This window comes from Caretta caretta, chromosome 2 (assembly GCF_965140235.1).
Source record: "Caretta caretta isolate rCarCar2 chromosome 2, rCarCar1.hap1, whole genome shotgun sequence".
In the NCBI taxonomy this organism is placed as follows: Eukaryota; Metazoa; Chordata; order Testudines; family Cheloniidae; genus Caretta; species Caretta caretta.
In genome coordinates this window covers 46,493,241-46,517,043 of record NC_134207.1, presented here as the reverse complement: position 1 = coordinate 46,517,043, position 23,803 = coordinate 46,493,241, and the positions used below count along the sequence as shown (strand labels likewise).

Genomic DNA, 23,803 nt, shown 5'->3' with positions numbered 1-23,803 from the left:
TCAAAATAACAAATATATTGACTTGGTCCCTTTATTAACAACTTTAGCTGGTTGGGAAATGGGTTTTGCTGAAAACATTTCAATGGAAATGTTTGACTTTGGCAAAAAATCAAAAGTCAATTTTTTTTGCCTAAAAAAAAAAATTTATTTAAGAAATCTTGCCACGGAGCCTCATGGGAGTTGCAGTTCATGCTTCTATTTTTCTCCATAGGCCAGACTCCCTGGTTACAGTACATCTCCCATGATGCACCACAGTCTCTCTCCTTGGTGACAGGGAGGCAGCTACATTGTGGGAGTCTCTGACTGTGGAGTCTCACAGGAGTTGTAGTCCAGCAGGAGAACTTGGCCCATAGAGGAGATGGGGACATGAAGACCAAACTAAAACTCCCATGAGGCACTGCAGCAAGGTATCCAGATAAAAATATTTTGGTTTTCATGTATTTGGTTTTTTTGAAAAAATATGTTTAGTTGAAAACTCTATTTTCTGTTGAAAAACAGTTTAGATGGAAAATTTTTGCCCAGGCTTATTTACGTTTTCATCATAAGCCTATCTGAAGATAAAGCAAAGGGGAAAAAGGAATACACATGCTGTAATACTGTCAATTGTTCCATACTATTAATTGTAATTTATTATGTTTGCATGATGAATAAAACAGGGTTGGGGGAGAAGTAATTTTTTTGTCATAAGTGTAAAGCCTCCTATGTATTTCTAGTGAATCAGTTGACACAACACTGCTAAAAATTCCTGTTCCTTGAAGCATGATTACTTATTAAAATCTAATTAGTCGTTGTGTTTAAGTCAGTGAAGGAGACACTGCCAAGAACTTTGCTGAGCACAGAGTCATAATTGGCACCCCAGAATCAATTAGAGGATAATTTTCCAGCTGCTCTCCCTTGGCATTCCTAAGTAAGTACATATAATTAATATAATTCATTAATATCTAATGGCAGAAAATAGGCTCAGGGAAAATGAGAAACACTGATGTTATATGTTTCAGGTAGCAAAGATAGTATCACCGCAGATATTTAGTCATGTATTATATCTTTAGACAGTGCCTAGCACAATGGAGCCCAGATAAGTTTGAGGCCTCTAAGTGCTATAATATAATATATAATATAAATCTTAAACAATAACAACATCAGCAGCACCTTGATCACATATGTCTACCATGGTAAACTGAAGAGTTTGAAATTCAGTTCTTGGCTGGCATCTCCATACTCTCTTAGATTTATCAGACTACCTTTATAGAAATGATACCAGATTAATCAATTTAAAGAAAAAATGGAAAGTTATCTACACCTTACTAATACATTAGTGAATCTGAACAAACGTAGGACTCCGGCAGGCTTTGTTAGCTGCCTGGACAGGACCCATCTCCTTATATTCACTATCGCTTTCACATTTGTAGCGTCTGCAGCCAGGGTATGTGAGGCACCCACAGCAATACGACTGCAAAAGTCATGAGATTTCTGGTGCAGTCCTAAGGGGTAGAGAAATCTTCCAAAAGCCTGAGCTCCAAGCCAAACCCCTGAGTTTAGGCAGGAATGGCCGTGTGGTTCAGAACAGGGTTTTTAGCCTTACATTTTTCTTCTAAAACCAGGAAATAATATGAAGTGTTGACTCTTGTTGATGATCACTGTGGGTTCTTTGGGTCTAATTCCACAAGGTGCTAAGTATCCTCAACTTCCATTGATTGGGGCACAATCCCGCAAACTCTCACTTGTGTGAGCAGTCCCATGGGTAAGGATTTGCAGTAGTAGACTCTTAAATGAGAGCAGGGGGCATTTGGCACCTTGTGAGATCAAAGCCCACCTTGGTATGTACTTTCAAGAGTTTACTCATTAGCCACATGCATTATGCAACTAACATGAAAGAACTGAAAAATATATTTTAAAATGTTAAGCTAGTTGGGGGCTCAAAACTATATGCTGGGGAAGGAATCCTTATATTGTACCTTGGGATCATATTTACAATAGCTAATTTTAGATCCATTTTTAAAAATAATAAATATCAATTTCAAAGCTGACAAATTGCAACAATACATTATATTAACACGACTTTATGTAGATAGTCTAAGAAAAGCAAAAATCAAACCCCATATATATACAATAATTCCTAGGTACTGGCTTCAAAACATAAAGACTAACATTTACAAAGGGCTGTGTGAATAACTGAATATTCAGGTCAAGTACAGGTCCAAAAAGCTGAAAAAAAAAATTAGTTTTGCGTCACCTAAAATGAAATATCTCAAACTTGTCAACCCCAATCACTTCAGTCAAATGTTTCATTTCAGTTTGTTTCTTTTTAAGTAAAAAAATCGAGGAAAATTTTCTGAAATGGGATGTTTTTCCAAAACAAAAAGTTGAAACATTTTATTTTGACAATGCCCAAACATACCATTTATACCCTTTTCCCCCCTTTTCTTCTGAGTGAAACAATTTGTGCAAATCTACCTGAAGCTGTGAATTGTTTCAGTCAACTCAAATCTGCATTTTTCGGCAAAAGAAGGTTTTGCACAAAAAATCCTGCCCAGCTCTATTACTATGTGACTAAGTCTTTGCAGGATCAGGCCTACAGGAAAAGGCCCACTAGCTGAGCCACACAGATGAAGAGCAGGCTCCAGAGGTAACACTCCTTTGTGCTAGGCAGGATGTGGAGGGCCCTGCTAAGAGGCAACTCCCTAGCTGCAGAAAGTTGTGTTCAGCTATCATAGTTTTTTTATATATATATTTATAATATGGAGATATACCTATCTCATAGAACTAGAAAGGACCTTGAAAAGTCATCAAGTCCAGTCCCCTGCCTTCACAGCAGGACCAAGTACCGTCCCTTATTTTTGCCCCAGATCCCTAAATGGAGCCCTTGAGGATTGAACTCCCCCTGGGTTTAGGAGGCCAATGCTCAAACCACTGAGCTATCCCTATCCCCCTAAAGGGGAGAGGTCAGCTCCCCTGCTGTCAGCAACAAGTTACACAGGGGAGCCTAGATGCTCCTTTTCGGAGCTGCAAAAAGGAGCCTTGCTGAACATGTTCACCTTGGCCTCCAATGGTGTATAGAGAGGATGGTGATCAATTATTCTGCAACTCCACTGAAGGTAGAGCAAGAATTAATGGGCTTAATCTGCAGCAAGAGAGATTTAGGTTAGATATTAGGAAAAAACTTTCTAACTATAAGAGTAATTCAACTCTGGAATAGGCTTCCCGGGGAGGTTGTGGTTGTACCTCAGCATTAAAGGTATGAAAAACAGGTTGGACAAACATCTGTCAGGGACAGTCTAGGTTTATTTGATTCTGCCATAGCACAGGGGCTGGATTTGATAACTTCTTGGGGTCCCTCCCCACCCTACATTTCTAGGATTATATGACTCTGGGTGCAGGCAGGATGGCTCAGGGGCTGTTTACTCAGCAACTATTGCTCTGCTTCCCCACCAATGTATTTCAGACTTATCAGGGCAGAATTTTTCCTTTATACTGAAGCTAGGCAATGGTAACCCAGTACATCTGGGACACAGTGGCTGGAGGCAGCAGGTTGACTAAGAGCTCTGAATGTTTCCAATTTGTTCTTGAACACTGGCATGTTGCTTGTCATGTTTTTCTTGGGCACGTATGCCAGGAAGTATATTTAAGGTCTCTTCACCTCAGGAATGTGTCACTCTAGATGCTGGAAACACCTTGCTGTTTTCGGGGGAGGGAAGGGGAAGAGGAAGGGGAAGAAAGAATGCTTTTATGAGCTCTAATTAATTTAAAGAATTTTTTCTGTTTTAAATTTAAATCCTGTTCTAAGCCACATTGCTCAGTGTCTCAAACCTTCTGCATGTTCCTTTTAAATGTGTTGTCTCATTGGTACTGCCAGACCTTCCTAATCTCCTCCTCCCTAGTGTCTTTTTCTATCTTTACTGAAAGAAATAAAATAAAATAAGAAATCTTCCACTCCACATCAACATTGCTGAAATTTTAGTCAAAGAATTCCTCTGCCCTCTCCCCACTCCAGTTGTTAATGTGGTTGTATCATGAGGCATATGCGCATGCTGTCACTCATTGACCTCACCTTTATTCACTGTTTATAGCAGCCATAAACAAGGATGGAGACATTTTACCTGTCAGTATCCCACAGTGTCTCTTCAAATAGCCCCTTCAGTCAAGAGCTTGCAGACCAGCAGGTGCTCCTAGAAGTTCAGGAATGATGTCAGAGCATCAATCAGCTTTTACAAGGCGGAGAGGAAAGGAAAGGTATTTGTGAGGAGAATCAACAGTGAAAACGCTATTTTCACAAGCTCAGAAGTAAACTGTAAGCAATCAGCTTTGTCACAAGAACAAAGATCCCCTGTAGTTACAGGTGCTTGAAGCTGAAACTGGTTCAGTCAGTTTCATGTAGTACATTTTCCATTCAGAGTTATCTTAGTCAGTCTCTCATTTGTCCTATCAGAAACATTTTCCGTCAATATTTTATTCCTTCTCTCACCGCTTTGGTTTAAAATGCATCTGAATTGGTTTCACATGGAGGTAGTGCAGGGTTTTTGGTTATCTACAGATGGCACATCAGTAAACACTTTAAATCTGCTTAACCACTAATAGATGTCAGCATCTCAAGGGAGCTTGAAAATTTCCTCATGTTCCTTATTTAGTCATATTAAACCACAAAAGTTGGAAAGGGAAATGAAAGATGGGGAATTAAAAATCAGAGAAATCTCAAGCCCAGATTCTGCAGCAAATGTGATGTCAGCCAGATCATCACTATACAGCACAGTGAATTAAAGGGGACGTTCCACCCTTAACTCCGCAAGTCTTTCCGCGGGTGGATTTAAGTCAGACCTTAACATCTGAACTTCATTGTTTTTAGTTTAACATACCCATTTTTGCCATCATGCAAATAGTGTGGGGGTGGAGCTGGGGCTGGAGAAACATAGGGTTGATATGGCGTAGGGTTGCAGGCACCAGGGGGTTTTGTATAGAAATATCCATGGATTTTTCTGAAATGAAGCCGGAGAGTTACACACAAAAGAAATGACTTATTACGACTTATTTCTTACACTTTTAAAATTCCAAAAGGTTCCAAGGTTCCCACCCCCATCAAAAATTTCAGCCTATGATTTTTATTTATACTACAGAACTGCCTAGAGGCCTCAACAGAGATTGGAGTAGCATTGTGCAAGACTCTCTACAGAACAACCCCCCAGTCCCTCTGAGGACGAACAGAGATGATTTGGCTAACAGCATCTGTCTCCAGGGGTGAGTCCTCCTGCCTAGATAGTTTCAATTAGAAATAACTACTTTATATAGGGGCAGATTCTGATACCCTTACTCGCACTGAATAGCACCTTACTCCACAAGTAGCCTTCCACTCCCAAAGTAGCAGGCATTTTATTATGTCCAGTGCAGTGTTAAATGACCTCATGTCATATACCCAATATCAAGGGTTGGTCTCCTACATCCTAATGCCTAGGATTCAGGCCACCGCTAAATCCTCTCACCCTCACCCCAGGAAGGGAACTAAAAGAACATGAATGGTACCTTCTTCCTACAGGCTAGAGCAGGGGTTCTCCGAACAAATTATATGGTGGCCTCAGAGTGTGTAACTTGCTGGTGGCCACTCTCACACTTTTTCCTAAAATACTTAATTAGCTATAGGAAAAACAAATAAATCTGCACATATAGACATCCAAATCATTGTAGTTTATTTATTACTAGCTAGTAAGTCTGTGAAAAGTGATATTAACCAACATACAAGTGTCCCTTTTCACATCAGACTTACTCAGCCCCAGGAAGTCTGGGGACAAATTAAACCCTAGATGGCGGATCAGGGGAGGAAGCAGGGGCGGAGGGCAGGGGGCGAGGATTGGCCGGGGGAGGCAGCGAGGGGCTGGAGCCTGAAGCCTCGTGGCCAGAACCTACCTTCCCCACCACCCCTGGGCTGAAGCCCAAATCCTGAGCCCCACTGCCCCTAGGAAGGTGGGGAACAAATCAGTTGCCCAACCCTTGCTGGAAGCCCCAGCAACCAACACCAAGGCTGTGAATCCAGGAGCACTGGGGGTGTGGGGGGAGGGAAGGGGCCACTTCTTTCCTCACCCCTGCAATCACAGCCAAGGAGACTATGGCTGCAAGAAAAGCCCCTGGTGGCCACATGTGGCCACGATGACCACATTTGATAAACGCTGGGCTAAAGTCCACCAGCCATTTCCTGAGTTCTTACTCATCTTTGCCTCTGGAAGATGAGCCTCTCATCTGCACTGATACCAGCCATGGAGGCACCGGAAAATAGCTTGGCTGCACCCTTGCTCCATTGCCTGATATCTGTTTCTCATCAGTGCAGTCTCTGAATTCTCCCCACGACATACTGACCCTTTGTTTAATAAACAAATAATTTTCTCCACAAAGTTCAAGGCTATTGTAACAGGGTGGCTTGCCCTGGGGCTAGAGAGCGTGAGTCTAAGCCAGCTTTTATTACAAGATGAGTCCCATTTGAGGGGAACCAGGGAGTTAAAAGGTAAAAACCAGCAGGAAGCTGCAGGGGCGTATGGTCGAGAGAAGCTCAGGAATCAGGAGATACTAAGAGTAGAAGGAAGCAGGTCCAGAGGGCTAAGCTCCAGCCAGAAAGGGCTGGGGACTGGTGAGAATGAGCTCGGATGTGGCTGAAGAACTGGAGCTACGTTTGAAGAGGGAGAGCTACAGGAGGTGGGGGCTAGGCTCAGGCATATCCATGCACACAAGGAATTCCTTGAAAATATGCATATGGAGACCTCCAAGGTTGCAGAAAGAATCCAGCCAGAGAGGACTGCAGTAGTACCAGGAGAGGAGGAAGAAATGGTGCTTTACAGGGAGGAAGCTGGCTGCTGCTTACTTGCTGCACCACACCTGCTCCCAACCCACTGTCCACAGATATAAAAAAACCTTGTATGCCGCCCTGGCAACAAGCTTTGCTGCTGTCGCTCTCTGCCTATGATGCCCACACTCAGCAGCAAGCATGTCATCTATGGTTCTTTACTGGGGAGCCTTAGTCCAATGCTTTGGATCCAGGAGCCTGCCTACAAGACCACCGACATCCACTGGTCTCCACCAGCCTTGGTTAACAACTGGTAATGTGATGCCACATTCACCTCAGCCCCGAATTTCTCCAAAAGCATGTGTTCCAAAATGTGCAGTCCTGTCCTGGAACAATGAGAGGAATGTCATTGCTCCTTTTGGATTATTTTGTGATTAAGGACTCTGAGGACTGTGTGAACTTTACTTGATATTAAACCAGCCCCTGAAAGAGGTGCTGTGAGCCACAAAGAGACGGTCTGGAGTGTTTCAGGGGCCTGCAAGAGGGAGCTAACTGGGGTCGGGTGCCTGTAAAGTGACCTCTGGTCGTGAAGGGGTGCTCAATAAATGGCCCCACTGCTGCAGACCTGATTTCCATGTGTGTGATCACTACCTGCCACAAAATTCTGGAGATCTCCTGGTTAACGTTCCTGCAGGCCCAATCCACATGAGCAGGCTTGAGAGCTCTTTGTCATACCCACCTTGCAAGCATTTCAGGCCAAATCACTTTTGTTCCTGGCCCCAATTGAGCCATCCAAAGCACATCCACTAAATTCTGACTCGCAAACTCACTCCAGTGCAAATCCCAAGATCATGCTCCCCTAAATGAATAATCAAGACATTAGAAAGATATGATTCTCCCATCAGGCAGTGCAAGAGAGGCATGGGCTGGTACCACAACACACCCTTCATGCCATATCATCAGTGACAGACTGTTTCTGTACTGCAGCCCAGCTGCCTGCCAATTTACTGCCTGCTTGTGAGATAAGTGCCCACAAATCGAGACATCTGCATTGTTGCTAAGGCCTTCAATCACTCATCTACTTCACGACGAAGGATGCATCTAAACCCCAGAGCTTCTGAAATTAATGTATTTTTGAAAAATTCCCTTGTGACGGAAATAAGGAACGTGCAAAGAGTACCTGATCAAGTTTCTGACCACGTTAATTTGCAGATTCATACAATACAGCTTGAAACTATGAACTTTCTAATGAAGACAAGGTGCAATCAACTAAACATTTAAAATTTTGGACATTCTCATTGTAAGTGTAAATGATCACACAATTACATTTCCGAATAAAAGACCCTGCAGTGGAAAAACTGCCTGAATTACCAGGTCATATTATTGCAGAGGAAATAATGAAAATAATTTACAGCTCACAATAGCACAACAGACAATCAAAATGTAAATTAGTGTCTGACTCAGTATTGAAAATATAATTATTAAAATTAGCCTTGGGTAATGGAGTGCAATACACAAAGAAGTCAGCTCTAAACAGAAATTAAATAATACTACGCTAATTTATAAAAACAGCGATCAGAAAAGATAAAATTGATGACTAAAGTGTACTTAGAATTCACAAACCTTTTCATGATGAAATTCCTCTTATTGGCTAACCTGGATGGATGGAAAGAAAATTTTAATTTAATCAGAACTTTTTCTTATGAAAAGCACTTTCTGAAAATTTAAACAAATTTGCACCTTAGTATACCAAGTCAGTCTGCTGCACCGTTATAGGTTGCTACCACTGTACTCTGAACATAGAAGCCATCAATCTTCTTGCTTCAGCACAAAAACTGATCCCAAGCAACATTTTTGACAATGCAGGAGACTATTACACAACTGGCAAGGAAGAGTATTGTTTTGTTTTCCAGTGAAACTTCTGCTATAGGTCACTGTCAAAGACATGATGCTTTACTGGGCCATTTTTTATTTCAGTAGCGCAAGGTCTATGTTTCTGTAGTATTAAAACATAATTTTATTATTCTGAATGAATATATGAATGAACAGCTTGATGTAAAGTCCATACATCATTAGGCTTCATCTTGATTTATAGATCCCATTTCAGAAAGATGCTTAAGCAGCATGCCTGAATGTAAGCATGTGAATAGCACTATTGAAGTCAATTGCTCTGCTGAATCAAGTCCTGACTAGAATCTTATCTTTCAACTGTGATATGAACAACATAATCACTTGACCTTTCTTAAGATAAAGCTGCTGCCAGATTCAGACAAACTCCTAAATCTGATATTCTCCATGTTTGGAATTCCCTTGACATGATGGAGAACATGATGGAGTTAAGTTTTGATATAAAAGAATTATGTACTCTCTGTTATATTTGTTTCTTCTTCCACTAGTGCAAGGATATTCTGACTAAGATGTTGTCAGGGAATTCCAAAGATTAAAGCTCTGTTACAAATAATCAATAATCCTGTTTTATTATTGACTTTCTACTGAATTGATAATTCACAATTACCTATAACAATTGTACAATTTTATTTCATAGTAGTTTAAATTCTTGCCCAGTTGTCCCTCACACATGGTCCCCTGCCAGTTATGGAATGTGTTGATTTAGACTTGACATACCTTTTGAAAAGATAACACAGTGTCAGAGGGTAGCTGGTCCTCTGAAGGGGTGAGGGGCTCAACCTACCTCTGCCAAATTCCACAAGAGGGAATGACTGAGGCAACTCACGTTCACCTGGGACTAATTAACTTACTGAGTAACTGGAGGCTGTTAAGTACTCAGGGAAGCACTTGAGCATGATAAAAAGAAGCTATTCCCAAAGGGGGGGCAGAGAACAGAGGCTCCTGGGTAGAAGAACAGTTCCCAGAACTCAGAAAGTGAGAGATCCTAAGGGGAGGGCTTCTCAGGGAGCACCTAGTGGGTGGGTTTACCAGGAAAGGAAACTAAGGAAGAATGTTCCCAGGTGGGAAAAGCTCTGAAAGGGAGGAGCTATGAATACCAAATCTCACTGAAACCTTGTCCATAAGCCCCAGATCAGAGGAATTATATACTGCTCCAAGGAAGGGTTGCTGTGGTTTCCTCTGTGGGGACCTTGACCCAATGGGAGAGACTCTCCCCTAGCGGATGACATGAGGCCCAGGCTCCTGAAGGGGCTTTCAGACCAAGGGTAAGGGACCTAGACGTAAGTGGGCTTGATGGACTAAGGTTAACTCAGCTCCCTCCACATCCCTCTGCAGCTATTTGTATAATGTTCCACATTTGGGTTAATAAAGGAGGCCTCTGAAGGGGCACTGTTCAATGTATAGAAGCCTTATTGGACTTGAAGCCCACTAGTGGAAATTGAGCCAGAGACATAACTGTGATGCTCCACTGGGCCACTAGGTTGCACTCAAGGTGTGAGGGCCCCCACTACATGCAGCCATCTTTGCAATTATTTTAGAAGAATACTTGCCAGCGGGTTAGTAGCTGGCAGGGGTGGGGGGAAGGTGCAGAAGCTCCCTGAATGGAGGGATGGAGAGATAGGAGGGGGAGTACTCAGACTTAGTTGGGGGAAAGGGGAAGCAGCTGACTCCAGGCTGGGAAGGAGGGTCCCAGGGGTTCTTAGCAGTTCCCAGGCCCCCTAGCTCCCACTTTTGCCTTGGCCCTCTACCCCATCCCCAAGGGGGTGGAGTTCCTGCAATATTTCCATTGTGGAGGTACTAGCTCCCCTATCCATTCTTCCCTGGCGCCACCTGCCACTGATTAGTCATAATTTTTATTGCAAGAACATTTTCTAAATACCTTTTGGTTCTCTTATGCTGGGAAATATCATTTTATAATATTTCTCCAAATGCAAATCATCATCTAGTATGTTATGTAGTAATCTATAGTCCCCTTACATAAAAATTGCTAATAAAATATAGAACCAATATAACAGAAGATGCTGAAATCAAAGTTGTCTGCATTAACTAAAACGTATTTCATAGCAGTTTTATGTAGCTCTTGACATTTTCAAAGCACTGTATAAACATTCAATGAAAAATAAAATTTCAGAACCTCCTTATGAGATAGGGATGTAAGTATTGTTGTTTTTTTATTTTATGGATGGGGACGAGAAGACACAGAAGTGATTTGCCCAACACAATGTAGCAAGTTAGTGGGAATTGTTTGTTATCATGGAAATGTAGGGTTAGAAGGGAACATCAAGAAGTCATCTAATCCATCCCCCACACACTGAGGCAGGCTCATCTAGACCATCTCTGACAGGTGTTTGTCTTACCTGTTCTTAAAAATCTCCAATGACAGGCATTCCATAACCTCCCTTGGTAACCTATTCCAGGGCTTAACTATCTTTATAGTCAGAAAGTCTTTCCTAATATCTAACCTAAATTTCCCTTGCTGCAGATTAAGCTCATTACTTCGTGTCCTACTCATGGTAAATACGGAGAACAGTTTTTTTTATCGTCGCTGTGACTCCAGTAAGATATTTCCTGTGGTTTTAGCTCTAAAATAAATATTAGTTTTTATTCTTCCTTCATAGTGCAGTTTTGTGTACTACAGAAAATGGACAGAGAGTCTCAGTTTAAATGATCATTTTGGTAGATAATATTTTGACCAATTATTAAAGCTTTTTTTTAGTATCAGCTTGAAAACAAATGAATTCTGGACAGTACCAACCACTCACATAATTGCAAGTTTCATGAGAGCATGTTGTGTGTATTAGACAAGCTCTGACAGTTTTATTTAGTATATATAAAGCCAGAAATCATTTTAAGGGTAAGCAACTGGCTGGAATGCTTATTCATTTAGAGGTGCCATTGAAAACAACAGCCATGTGACATGATCCTAGAAGGTTGACTAGATTTTTCAGTAAAAAGAAAAGGAGTACTAGTGGCACCTTAGAGACTAACCAATTTATTTGAGCATAAGCTTTCGTGAGCTACAGCTCACTTCATCGGATGCATACTGTGGAAACTTGCATCCGATGAAGTGAGCTGTAGCTCACGAAAGCTTATGCTCAAATAAATTGGTTAGTCTCTAAGGTGCCACAAGTACTCCTTTTCTTTTTGTGAATACAGACTAACACGGCTGTTACTCTGAAACCTGTCATTATGCAAGGCACTAGATTTTTCAGTGTTTTTTACTTGATTAACAAGGCCAAATAAAACTAATCAGAAAAAATATAGAATGTCAGTGGTTTGAAATAGAAACATATTCATGGCCAGGTTGTGATCACAGCATAGTGCTGTACTGGGAATACTACTGTGCTTTGACTGGGGCAACTTAGAAGCTAAAACCTATTCTGCTTGTGCTTTGATAATGAACCACACATTATTATTTTAAAACATTAGGCAGTGAGCTATTGTACAGTGAATTCAAATAGTTTCAAACTCAGAGCTAAGTTTTTAATAGAATCATAGAAATTTAGGATTGGAAGGGATCTTGATAGGTCATCTAGTCCAGTGTCCCACACTGAGGCAGGACTAAGTATTATCTAGACCATCCCTGACCCTTTTTTGTCTAACCTGTTCTTAAAAATCTGCAGTGAGGGAGATTCCACAACCTCCCTAGGTAATTTGTTCCAGTGCTTAACCACCCTGACAGTTAGGAAGTTTTTCTTAATGTCTAACATAAAGCTCCCTTGCTGCAATTTAAGCCCATTATTTCTTGTCCTATTATCAGGGAATAAACAGAACAATTCATCACCCTTCTCTTTAGAGCAACCTTTTTCGTACTTGAAGACTGTTATCATGTCCCCCCTCAGTCTTCTCTTCTCCAGACTAAACAAACCCAGTGTTTTCAATCTTTCTTCATAGGTCATGTTTTTAAGACCTTTAACCATTTTTGGTGCTCTTCTCTGGACTTTCTCCAATTTGTCCACATCGTTCCTGAAATGTGGTGCCCAGAACTGGACATAGTAATGCAGCTGAGGCCTTATCAGCTCTGAGTCCCTGTGTCTTGCTTACAGCACCCTTGCCAATACATCCTCGAATGATGTTTGCTATTTTTGCAACAATATTACATTGTTAACTCATATTTAATTTGTGACCAACTTCTTCTTAGTGTGTACTTAACTTGCCTCATCTCTTGCATTCAAGTGAACCATATCACTAAGCCCTATTTTGATAGCACAGGACATGCAAAATGTATTTGTTTAGTCAGGAGATTCCTGCTAATTGTTTGACTGTGCTTGCAGGTGGTAATTTGATAGTTATACTGATGTTCTGAATGCAATGCACTTTTGTTTCTTTGTTAATGGTGTTTGGATGGTTATGAAGAGATATATAATGGCATAGAATAATTTTCATAGGTTTCCTTCAAAGTAGCATAATTACTACAACTATTGCCTCAGACACCCACTGAGACAATCAGAGAACTTAATTTCAGATGAAGTAATATGTGTAAAAGACACCAAGAAAGAAACCTGATAATGATGCCACTATAAAATAGGAAATTCTGTTTATACTTAAAGGGACAACTTCTAGCCTTGACATTTTTTTTCTTCAGTTTACAACATTTTCTTAGCTTTGTTATACTAATAGCAGCATAGAAACGTACATGTACGCTTTTTGTTATTGTTTCAACTCCTCACACACAGATGAAGTGCTGCTAGGCATTCAGAGATCCTATTTGTAAGTATAATGTCTTTCTAATGTCCTGAAGTATTATATTGATTTTAATTGAGGAGTTATTCAGGGTCTCCACCTTTCCCCTTGACTTTAGCGCTCTTCTAGTGTGTGCATATTGTACTCCCGCTCTTCACTCCAACATGCTGCCACTTACTTCCCAAAACAGACTGCTTGCCTCCAAACTAATCCTTACTACAGCTTATTGTCCAGCCCCCAACCAGTGCATAATTCTCCACCAGCAAAACCTCCCCTTCCCTTTTCCCACACTAACCTACCCAGATCCATTCTCCACTTCCTTCCTTTCTCATCATTGCAACTTCTAATTCGTATTTGCCCATGGGAGGAAAACTTAATTGTGTGGTGCCTAGCCTGAGTTTGCAGGTGGGAGACAGCTTCAGTGATATCTGCTGTACTTCATGGGGATGTGGGACTTAATCAATGGGAGCAGCGCTCTGTATGGAATTCTATGCATTCACACAAAGCCTGTGCCAGTAAAAAAGGCACAGAGGCTCCTTGGATTTCTTGCTCCTGCATGAGAATTTCTGCCGGTGCTTATATGCCAAAGGGCCAGCTGTTAGCTAGGGCTGGTAATGTTGGGGGTTAAGTTAAACTAGAGGCCACAGGTTAAAATCCTATAAAAGCATTCTTGGTTTGTCATCTTCCATCTCACAGCAGCTCTCCATTCAAGGGAGGTGGGCCTGGGGACTCTGACATGCAAGGGAGGGTGAGGAGAACTGCAAGTATATATGCTATGCCAGCAACCCCCATGCAGCCATCAGCATAGGGCAGAGAGTGCAGCCATTTGGTTCCATGCAATCAGCAAGGTGAAGTGCTAAGGTGGAACTTCCATAGGATAGATACAGCCCTAATTAATTAACTTTTGTGGAACTCTGTGATTATCATCCCACCATCAACCTCAGCCTGGATCAGTTGGCAAGAGCAAATGGGACAAATGTCCAGTTTTGTCAAAAAAGTCAGGATGTCTGGGACAAGGGTTAAAAAGGGGATTGTCCCAGCTAAAACGGGATGTATGGTCACCCTTGTTCAACTGATAGCTATATAGTGTGGCTAGGGAAACTAAAGTTCAGCATTTCATTTTAATCCCGGAAAAAACATGGATATTTATGGGGGAGTTATTAGAAAATTTTGGGTTTTTATCACAGAAAACTAGGATCCCTAGTGATTATCTAATGAAATGCATTTACACAGGTGCAAAGGATTGCTACTGAAGTGAAATATTTTAACCCTGTTAATGTGCTGCCTGGGTGCAAGAACGTTTCTTGTCACACACATGTAAGCAGAGACAGGGTGGGCTCCACCCTGACATCTGGTGGTGAGGTGTGGCAAGTTGTGGAAAAGAACTTCAGGGGCTGATCTCATTTGCATAGGCACACCCACCCCGTCTAGCAATAGGCCATAACTGCCCAAATGGTCACTTTGGCTGCTGTGGGATCCCCAGTGTCTCTGTTATTGGGGCGGGAAGAATAAATTGTTAGTACCCTGATTATGGGAACTGTGCTTGGAACTGTACTTGGCCTTTTTGTTATGATGGAGGACTCACCATCAACTGAGTAGCACTCACTAGGCAAGGGACATGGGTTCCAAAACTCTGTGAATTGAGAGAGACTTGAGACAGGTATTAGTGCCTGGTGGTGTGGGCCCCTTTGTGAGGGCCTGAAGCACCAATTGCATCTCTGTCTCTCTCCACTGTGGAATGTCAGAGCTAATTTTGGGTCTATTAAGAGTTTTGTTACAGGTACTGTGCTGCATTCACTTCAGCCTTATGGTGCACCAGCACTAAGGCTACCACTACTATGAGCTGAAATCACTGAGAGCTGGAATCACTGAGAGCTGAAATCACTGTGTCAAGTAGTGGGGAGCCGGAAGATCTAGTGTGCAGCGGAGCTATTTGTGAGACGGCGGGGTGAGCAGAGCTGTTTGTGAGACAGCGGCGTGTTCGTGAGACGGCGAGCTGAGCGGAGCCGGGCGTGAGACAGCGGCGTGTTCGTGAGACGGCGAGCTGAGCGGAGCCGGGCGTGAGACAGTGGCGTGTTCGTGAGACGGCGAGCTGAGCGGAGCCGGGCGTGAGACAGTGGCATGTTCGTGAGACGGCGAGCTGAGCGGAGCCGGGCGTGAGACAGTGGCATGTTCGTGAGACGGCGAGCTGAGCGGAGCCGGGCGTGAGACAGTGGCATGTTCGTGAGACGGCGAGCTGAGCGGAGCCGGGCGTGAGACAGTGGCATGTTCGTGAGACGGCGAGCTGAGCGGAGCCGGGCGTGAGACAGTGGCATGTTCGTGAGACGGCGAGCTGAGCGGAGCCGGGCGTGAGACAGTGGCATGTTCGTGAGACGGCGAGCTGAGCGGAGCCGGGCGTGAGACAGTGGCATGTTCGTGAGACGGCGAGCTGAGCGGAGCCGGGCGTGAGACGGCGAGCTGAGCAGAGCCAGTCGTGAGACAGCGGGGTGTTTGTGAGACGGCGAGCTGAGCGGAGCCGGTCGTGAGACGGCGAGCTGTGCAGAGCGGAGCCGGTCGTGGTGGAGCGGAGCAGAGCCCTGTGGGGCAGTCAGCTTCAGGACACGTAAGGTGCCCCTTACCTCTTTCCCCCACACCCAGGCACATTTTAGCCAGATTGGGGAGTAACACTCTGCAGGTGAACTTTTGAACTCCGGGGCTGGACTTTTTTTGGACTTTGGGTGATTTGTGGATTGCTGGACTCAAGAGACGTTTGGGTTCTGGGACTCAAGAGCCTGAGGGAAAGGATGTGGCCCAATTTTTCTGGGGTGGGTCGGTGTTCATGGTTTGGTTAATGAACACTAGTCGTGGTGTTTCCCCAATTTAATGCTGATGTTGTTTGCCTCATGTTATTAAAGATTCTCTACTACACCAAGACTCTGTGCTTGCGAGAGGGGAAGTATTGCCTCCTTGAGGCGCCCAGGGGGTGTGTAAGATTTTCCCAGGTCACTGGGTGGGGGCTCGAGCCAGTTTTGCATTTGCTTTAGTGAGAGGGAACCCCTGTGTACTGAACCCGGCCCTTGCTGCTATCAACTTGGCCTGGCAGAAGGGTTACACACACATACCCTTCAAAGGATCTCTGGCTGAGAAAACAGCTCTGCAAGGAAGTTCAAGGGTGTGTCTATTCTTCCTGCTTCCTGGAAAGGAGACTTGAGGGTTAGATTCTGAGTTGTGCCTCCAGGAGTTACTACCTGGGGAAAGGGGCAAAGGAGGTTCTAGACCACCTTCAAACCCTCCAGATTTGGAGCTGCTGTGAAGCACACAACAGGCTTCATCTTAATTTAGGCAGACTACTTGGTGCAGTGTTGTTTCCCTGGGAGGGTGGGGGTTCAAACCCTTTGTGATTGCAGAAAAAAGCTGTAGAATGTTAATCCTAAAGACTCAGAAACCAGAAGAGAAATAAAAAGAACCCAAATGCATTAATTTGGATTAAAATAATGAGGTTTTTAAAAAATCTTGTGATTTGGGGGGCCTGGCTCATAGGTTTTGCGCATTTGGGGTTGGCAGCACAGTATACCTCTAACTGGCAACACAACCCAGACTAGCTTTAGTGAACACAGCTTACTTCCTGCTGCTTGAGTTTCATTTCCAATCACAGGGAGCTATTACCTCTCCCAGCCCTGGCTCCACCCCTGGCACGTCCCCTACAATGGAGAAATTCTCTCTTGGCTTTTTTTGGACTGTTTACAGCCTCCATACACTGCTGCAGTGGCATATAGGGACCAGAGTGGGGAACAGAATCCCTTTCTGTGACTAACTGTAATTCCAGAAGCAGGAGCTGAGAAGCCTGTCTCTTCTCTTCCACCAATAAATAGCCAGGCGAGCTTGTGCCTGTTGTCATTATTCTGGGGATCAGGTCTGCTTGTGCTAGCCTACTAATAAACAGGTCACATAACAGTATTAAATAATATCAGACTAAAGAGCTCTTACCTTATATCATAAAGCTGTATAAGGAAATAAGGGAGGTGGGGAAAATAGATAAGCAAATGTTAGATGTGGAGGGCTTCGAAGTTAAAAAGTCTGCTTCCCAATAGTTGTAAAGCAATTTGCGTTGCTCATCATGAGAACTCCGTGTGGATATGTGAAATGAGGGTCTTAATTTAGCAAGTATTCTTCTTACAATATGAGCAACATGCCTCAGGTGGCATATGACCAGAATTCACCACCGAATTTGGTCCGCTGGTTGGATCATTAGCATCCCTGGCTTGCACTAGGTACTGACAGGGAGCATAACCTGAATGCTGATCCATTCCCCCAGCAGCTATTTAGTCTATAGTCTCTAGTCTTCCTCTGGCTAGGACATATGCAGATAATGATAATTCTTCTTTGCAAAACTAATTATCTTCCTCCCGCCTTTGTCTACTTTAGAATCTTATTCAAATAAATAAGTCATAATGCTTTTCTGGGTTACCAGTCTGCCAATACTAGATATTAGCCACTTGGCACAAGGCTAAATTGAAAATAGGCACGTCACTCCAACACTGATTGAATAAATTATCTAGCAAATAAAATGTCAAACACAATGGCCCATTAGCACTATTTGGAAATGAAGTAGAAGAAAACATTAAGAAAAGAAACTTAGGAGGGGTGGGTGGATGTGCGTAGTCTGTAAAATCAAAGTTAAAGTCAGAGCTGCCATTTGAAAAGGAGGAATCTTGTTATGAAGTAAGCCTTAGTACCTGTAGTATCTACCAGACATGTAAGCTAACTTTATGCAGTATTGCATTTTGAGATTATCACAGGGAATGCTTATAACCATCTTTAGCAAAACAGGGGAATCTGACCTCTCTGACTAGCCTGTCAAGTCAAAGAAACAACAAATATATTTATATTAAAACAAAGGTTGAAGTGTAAAAATTCTGAGCAGTACTTATCTAGTGGTTTTCATTCTCACATCTCATGGTGCTTTATTAAGGTGTGTAACATTATTATCCCCCTTTTTACTGATGGGGAAATTGAAGCACAGAGGTGTTTTGCACAAGGTTACAGAACTTCAGTGGTAGAGCAAGGTTTAGATGACATGCTAAGGAAAATGCTGGTGTCCTGTCTGCACTACAGCTTCCACTGGTGGAGCTGCACTGGTGTGAATTATAAGTCCCTTTTTTTGCCAATTTGGTCATAAAACTTACTTCAAAGCATTGTGGCTATTTTCTGCACTAAAATTTTCAGCTGTGGTTGAGTTGGCTGGCTTCTCTTGCTCTGTCCCCAAATTGGTGTTGAAATCAGTTGTCCAGTTGCTGTGGCAGTGGCAAACAAAGCGAGCAAACTCGTTTTAACAAAGTGTGGTCAACCCTGGCTCCCAACAGAAATCAACCACACTCCATTAAAATCCCAGAATGCACATTGCTCAGCAGATAAACAAAGGAGCATGGCATATCCTGTGAGAACTCCATGCCCTTAGTACACAGCAAGCCACCGCCATGTGTATACAATGATGTACATTAAAAGAGGGCACATCGTCCCATGCACACACTACTTGTGCAGCTTGTATTTTGAGTGTTACCTGATCTGCATCAAAAAGCTAAGGATTAAGCCTTCCGTGTAGACAGGCCCTTAGCTGAGCCTGTCCAAGAGCGATATGAGGTTCTGGTGTGGAGTGTTGACTTCAGGAGAAACTAAATTTCAAAATCTAAATCTCTTAATTTTCCTCAATAAAGGAATTAACAGAGCTGGACTATTTTACCCTTTGGTAGACCTAATTATATTTCTCTTGCCCATTGATGTTGATGTCATTCAACTGTCCCTGACTTGGTAAGTTGATTTTTTTATCCTTCCCTAATCAGATGTTGCCCAGGACCTCTAATTCAGAATTTGGACAGTGAAGCAAAAAAAAAAACAATGCTGATAAAATAATTAAAGTAATATATTTTAATATTCTAACTTTGATTCTTCTCAGTGGGAAAAACTACTGTTCTTAGCCATTCAAATTATATGTGATCCTGGGATGCATAAACAGGGGAATCTTGAGTAGGAGTAGGGAGGTTATTTTACCTCTGTATTTGGCACGGTTGTGACCAGCTATTGGAATACGGTGTCCACTTCTGGTGCCCATAATTTAAGAAGGATGTTGATAAATTGGAGAGGGTTCAGAGAAGAGCCATGAGAATGATTAAAGGATTACAAAGCATGTCTTCTAGTGACAGATTCAAAGAGCTCAACTATTTAGCTTAACAAAGAGAAGGTTAAGGGGTGACTTAATTAAGTCTACAAGTATCTGCATGGGAAACAAATATTTAATAGTGGTTTCTTCAGTCTAGCAGAAAAAGGTATAACATCATCCAAAGGCTAGAAGTTGAATCTAGACAAATTCAGGCTGGAAACAAAGCATACATTTTTAACAGTGGGAGTGATTAACCATTGGAACAATTTACCATGTGTCGTGGTGGATTCTCAATCACTGACAGTTTTTAAATCAAGATTAGATGTTCTTCTAAAAGAGATGCTCTAGGAATTATTTTTGGGAAGTTCTATGGCCTGTGTTATACAGGTGGTCAGATTAGATGATCTATTACAGTGGTTCTCAACGTGTACCCCTGGGGGTATGCGGAGGTCTTCCAGCGAGTACATCAACTAATCTAGATATTTGCCTAGTTTTACAACAGGCTACATAAAAAGCAATAGCGAAGTCATTACAAACTAACATTTCATACAGACAATGACTTGTTTATACTGCTATATATACTATACACTGAAATATAAGTACAATATTTATATTCCAATTAATTAATTTTATAATCATATGGTAAAAATGAGAAAGTAAGCGATTTTTCAGTAATAATGTGCTGTGACACTTTTGTATTTTTATATCTGATTTTGTAAGCAAGTAGTTTTTAAGTGAGGTGAAACTTCGGGGTATGCAAGACAAATCAGACTCCTGAAAGGGTTACAGTAGTCTTGAAAGGTTGAGAGCCAATGATTCAATAGTCCTTTCTGGTCCTTGAATCTGTGGATCCTACTTATTACATGCTTGATGATTTGTATTCTGATTTCTTCGGCTATTGTAGCTTTTACAGCCCATGAACACACCCTGACATCAACTATTGTTGGTCTTGCTTTATACTATGTCATCCTCACGTTGTGATGAGTCAGTAGATTATGAGTTAAAAGTATACTCAGAAAAATATTATTTGTTTTAGATCTTTGATTGTAACTTTTGGCTATTTGGAAATGTTGCATTAAAAGTGTTTAGCTTAAATATGATTTAAAAATGTTTTAAAAGCAGACAATCTGGCTCACGCTCATTAAAATGAGAAAGTCTACTGAGTTTGACATAATAATTGAAGAAGTTCAGCAATTTTAATAGAACCAGTTCATGAATTAAAGATGGTTAATTAAGGCAAAGAAAATGGGGAAACTCAAACAGCACTGCATTTGAGTTCAAGTGATGTCCTCATTGAAGTGCAAGTGATGACCCCTCGATTTAATACATAAATTATTAAGAACTTGATTTCCTCCCCACCCCCGTGATTCAGTACATTAATTTTAATGTTTTCCAATGAGCTACATAATGAAGAAAGGAAAAGCAGGGTTCTACATAAACAGCATTAAATTAGCACAGAAACTGTCTTCAGCTAACATGCATTGAGGTGAACTCAGCACGTTCTCAGAGAATATTTTGGTTCACTTAACTACTGTTTGCCATAGAGACTCTATTGTCTAGGGATGAATGAATGCAGACTTCACCACACTGCTCTGCTAAATCTCATCTCTTGTGAACTGGAGTGAGGGTATGTCTACACTACGGAATAAGGTCGAATTTATAGAAGTCGGTTTTTTAGAAATCGGTTTTATATATTCGAGTGTGTGTGTCCCCACAGAAAATGCTCTAAGTGCATTAAGTGCATTAACTCGGCGGAGTGCTTCCACAGTACCGAGGCTAGAGTCAACTTCCGGAGCGTTGCACTGTGGGTAGCTATCCCACAGTTCCCGCAGTCTCCGCTGCCCATTGGAATTCTGGGTTGAGATCCCAATGCCTGATGGGGCTAAAACATTGTCGCGGGTGGTTCTGGGTACATATCGTCAGGCCCCCGTTCCCTCCCTCCCTCCGTGAAAGCAAGGGCAGACAATCATTTCGCGCCTTTTTTCCTGAGTTACCTGTGCAGACGCCATACCACTGCAAGCATGGAGCCCGCTCAGGTAACCGTCACCCTATGTCTCCTGGGTGCTGGCAGACACGGTACGGCATTGCTACACAGTAGCAGCAACCCCTTGCCTTGTGGCAGCAGACGGTACAGTACGACTGGTAGCCGTCATCGTCATGTCCGAGGTGCTCCTGGCCATGTCGGCTGGGAGCGCCTGGGCAGACATGGGTGCAGGGACTAAATTTGGAGTGACTTGACCAGGTCATTCTCTTTAGTCCTGCCTGCAGTCAGTCCTATTGAACCATCTTATGGTGAGCGGGCAGGCGATACGGACTGCTAGCAGTCGTACTGTACCATCTTCTGCCGAGCAGCCATGAGATGTGGATGGCATGCAGTCCTTCTGCACCGTCTGCTGCCAGCCAAAGATGTAAAAGATAGATGGAGTGGATCAAAACAAAAAATAGACCAGATTTGTTTTGTACTCATTTGCTTCCCCCCCTCCCCTGTCTAGGGGACTCATTCTTCTAGATCACACTGCAGTCACTCACAGAGAAGGTGCAGTGAGGTAAATCTAGCCATGTATCAATCAGAGGCCAGGCTAACCTTCTTGTTCCAATAAGGACAATAACTTAGGTGCACCATTTCTTATTGGAACCCTCCGTGAAGTCCTGCCTGAAATACTCCTAGATGTAAAGCCACCCCCTTTGTTGATTTTAGCTCCCTGAAGCCAACCCTGTAAGCGCCCCTCCCGGCGTCAGAGCAACGGCAAACAATCGGGCTTCTGAGAGTGCTGTCCAGAGCAGTCACAATGGAGCACTCTGATGGGGCTAAAACATTGTCGCGGGTGGTTCTGGGTACGTATCGTCAGGCCCCCGTTCCCTCCCTCCCTCCGTGAAAGCAAGGGCAGACAATCATTTCGCGCCTTTTTTCCTGAGTTACCTGTGCAGACGCCATACCACGGCAAGCATGGAGCCCGCTCAGGTAACCGTCACCCTATGTCTCCTGGGTGCTGGCAGACGTGGTACGGCTTTGCTGCACAGTAGCAGCAACCCATTGCCTTCTGGCAGCAGACGGTGCAATACGATTGGTAGTCGTCCTCGTCGTGTCGAGGTGCTCCTGGCCACGTCAGCTGGGAGCGCCTGGGCAGACATGGGCGCAGGGACTAAATTTGGAGTGACTTGACCAGGTCATTCTCTTTAGTCCTGCAGTCAGTCCTATTGAACCGTCTTATGGTGAGCGGGCAGGCGATACGGACTGCTAGCAGTCGTACTGTACCATCTTCTGCCAGGCAGGCAAGAGATGAGGATTGCTAGCAGTCGTATTGTACCATCTTCTGCCGAGCAGCCATGAGATGTGGATGGCATGCAGTCCTTCTGCACCGTCTGCTGCCAGCCAAAGATGTAAAAGATAGATGGAGTGGGTCAAAACAAGAAATAGACCAGATTTGTTTTGTACTCATTTGCCTCCTCCCCTGTCTAGGGGACTCATTCCTCTAGGTCACACTGCAGTCACTCACAGAGAAGGTGCAGCGAGGTAAATCTAGGCATGTATCAGTCAGAGGCCAGGCTAACCTCCTTGTTCCAATAAGAACGATAACTTAGGTGCACCATTTCTTATTGGAACCCTCCGTGAAGTCCTGCCTGAAATACTCCTAGATGTACAGGCACCCCCTTTGTTGATTTTAGCTCCCTGAAGCCAACCCTGTAAGCCGTGTCGTCACTCGCCCCTCCCTCCGTCAGAGCAACGGCAGACAATCGTTCCGCGCCTTTTCTCTGTGCGCCTGCACATCCACCAATGTGATATATGCCATCATGTGCCAGCAATGCCCCTCTGCCATGTACATTGGTCAAACTGGACAGTCTCTACGTAAAAGAATAAATGGACACAAATCAGATGTCAAGAATTATAACATTCATAAACCAGTCGGAGAACACTTCAATCTCTCTGGTCACACAATCACAGACATGAAGGTCGCTATCTTAAAACAAAAAAACTTCAAATCCAGACTCCAGCGAGAAACTGCTGAATTGGAATTCATTTGCAAATTGGATACTATTAATTTAGGCTTAAATAGAGACTGGGAGTGGCTAAGTCATTATGCAAGGTAGCCTGTTTCCTCTTGTTTTTTCCTACCCCCCCCCCCAGATGTTCTGGTTTAACTTGGATTTAAACTTGGAGAGTGGTCAGTTTAGATGAGCTATTACCAGCAGGAGAGTGAGTTTGTGAGTGTATGGGGGTGGGGGGGATGTGAGAAAACCTGGATCTATGCAGGAAATAGCCCGACTTGACTATGTAAAGAGTTGTCACTTTGGATGGGCTAGCACCAGCAGGAGAG

At 43.0% G+C, this 23,803-nt stretch overlaps 1 long non-coding RNA gene across 2 annotated transcripts in view; it reads left to right on the top strand.

Moving 5' to 3' along the window:
• LOC125632645 (uncharacterized) overlaps positions 1 to 23,803 on the top strand; it is a 120,730-nt gene that overhangs the window by 72,258 nt on the left and 24,669 nt on the right. For both annotated transcript variants that reach the window (XR_012666931.1, XR_012666930.1), the window contains one exon: positions 5,109 to 5,229. This is a non-coding gene — a long non-coding RNA (uncharacterized LOC125632645). The remainder of the gene's footprint in view (positions 1 to 5,108; positions 5,230 to 23,803) is intronic.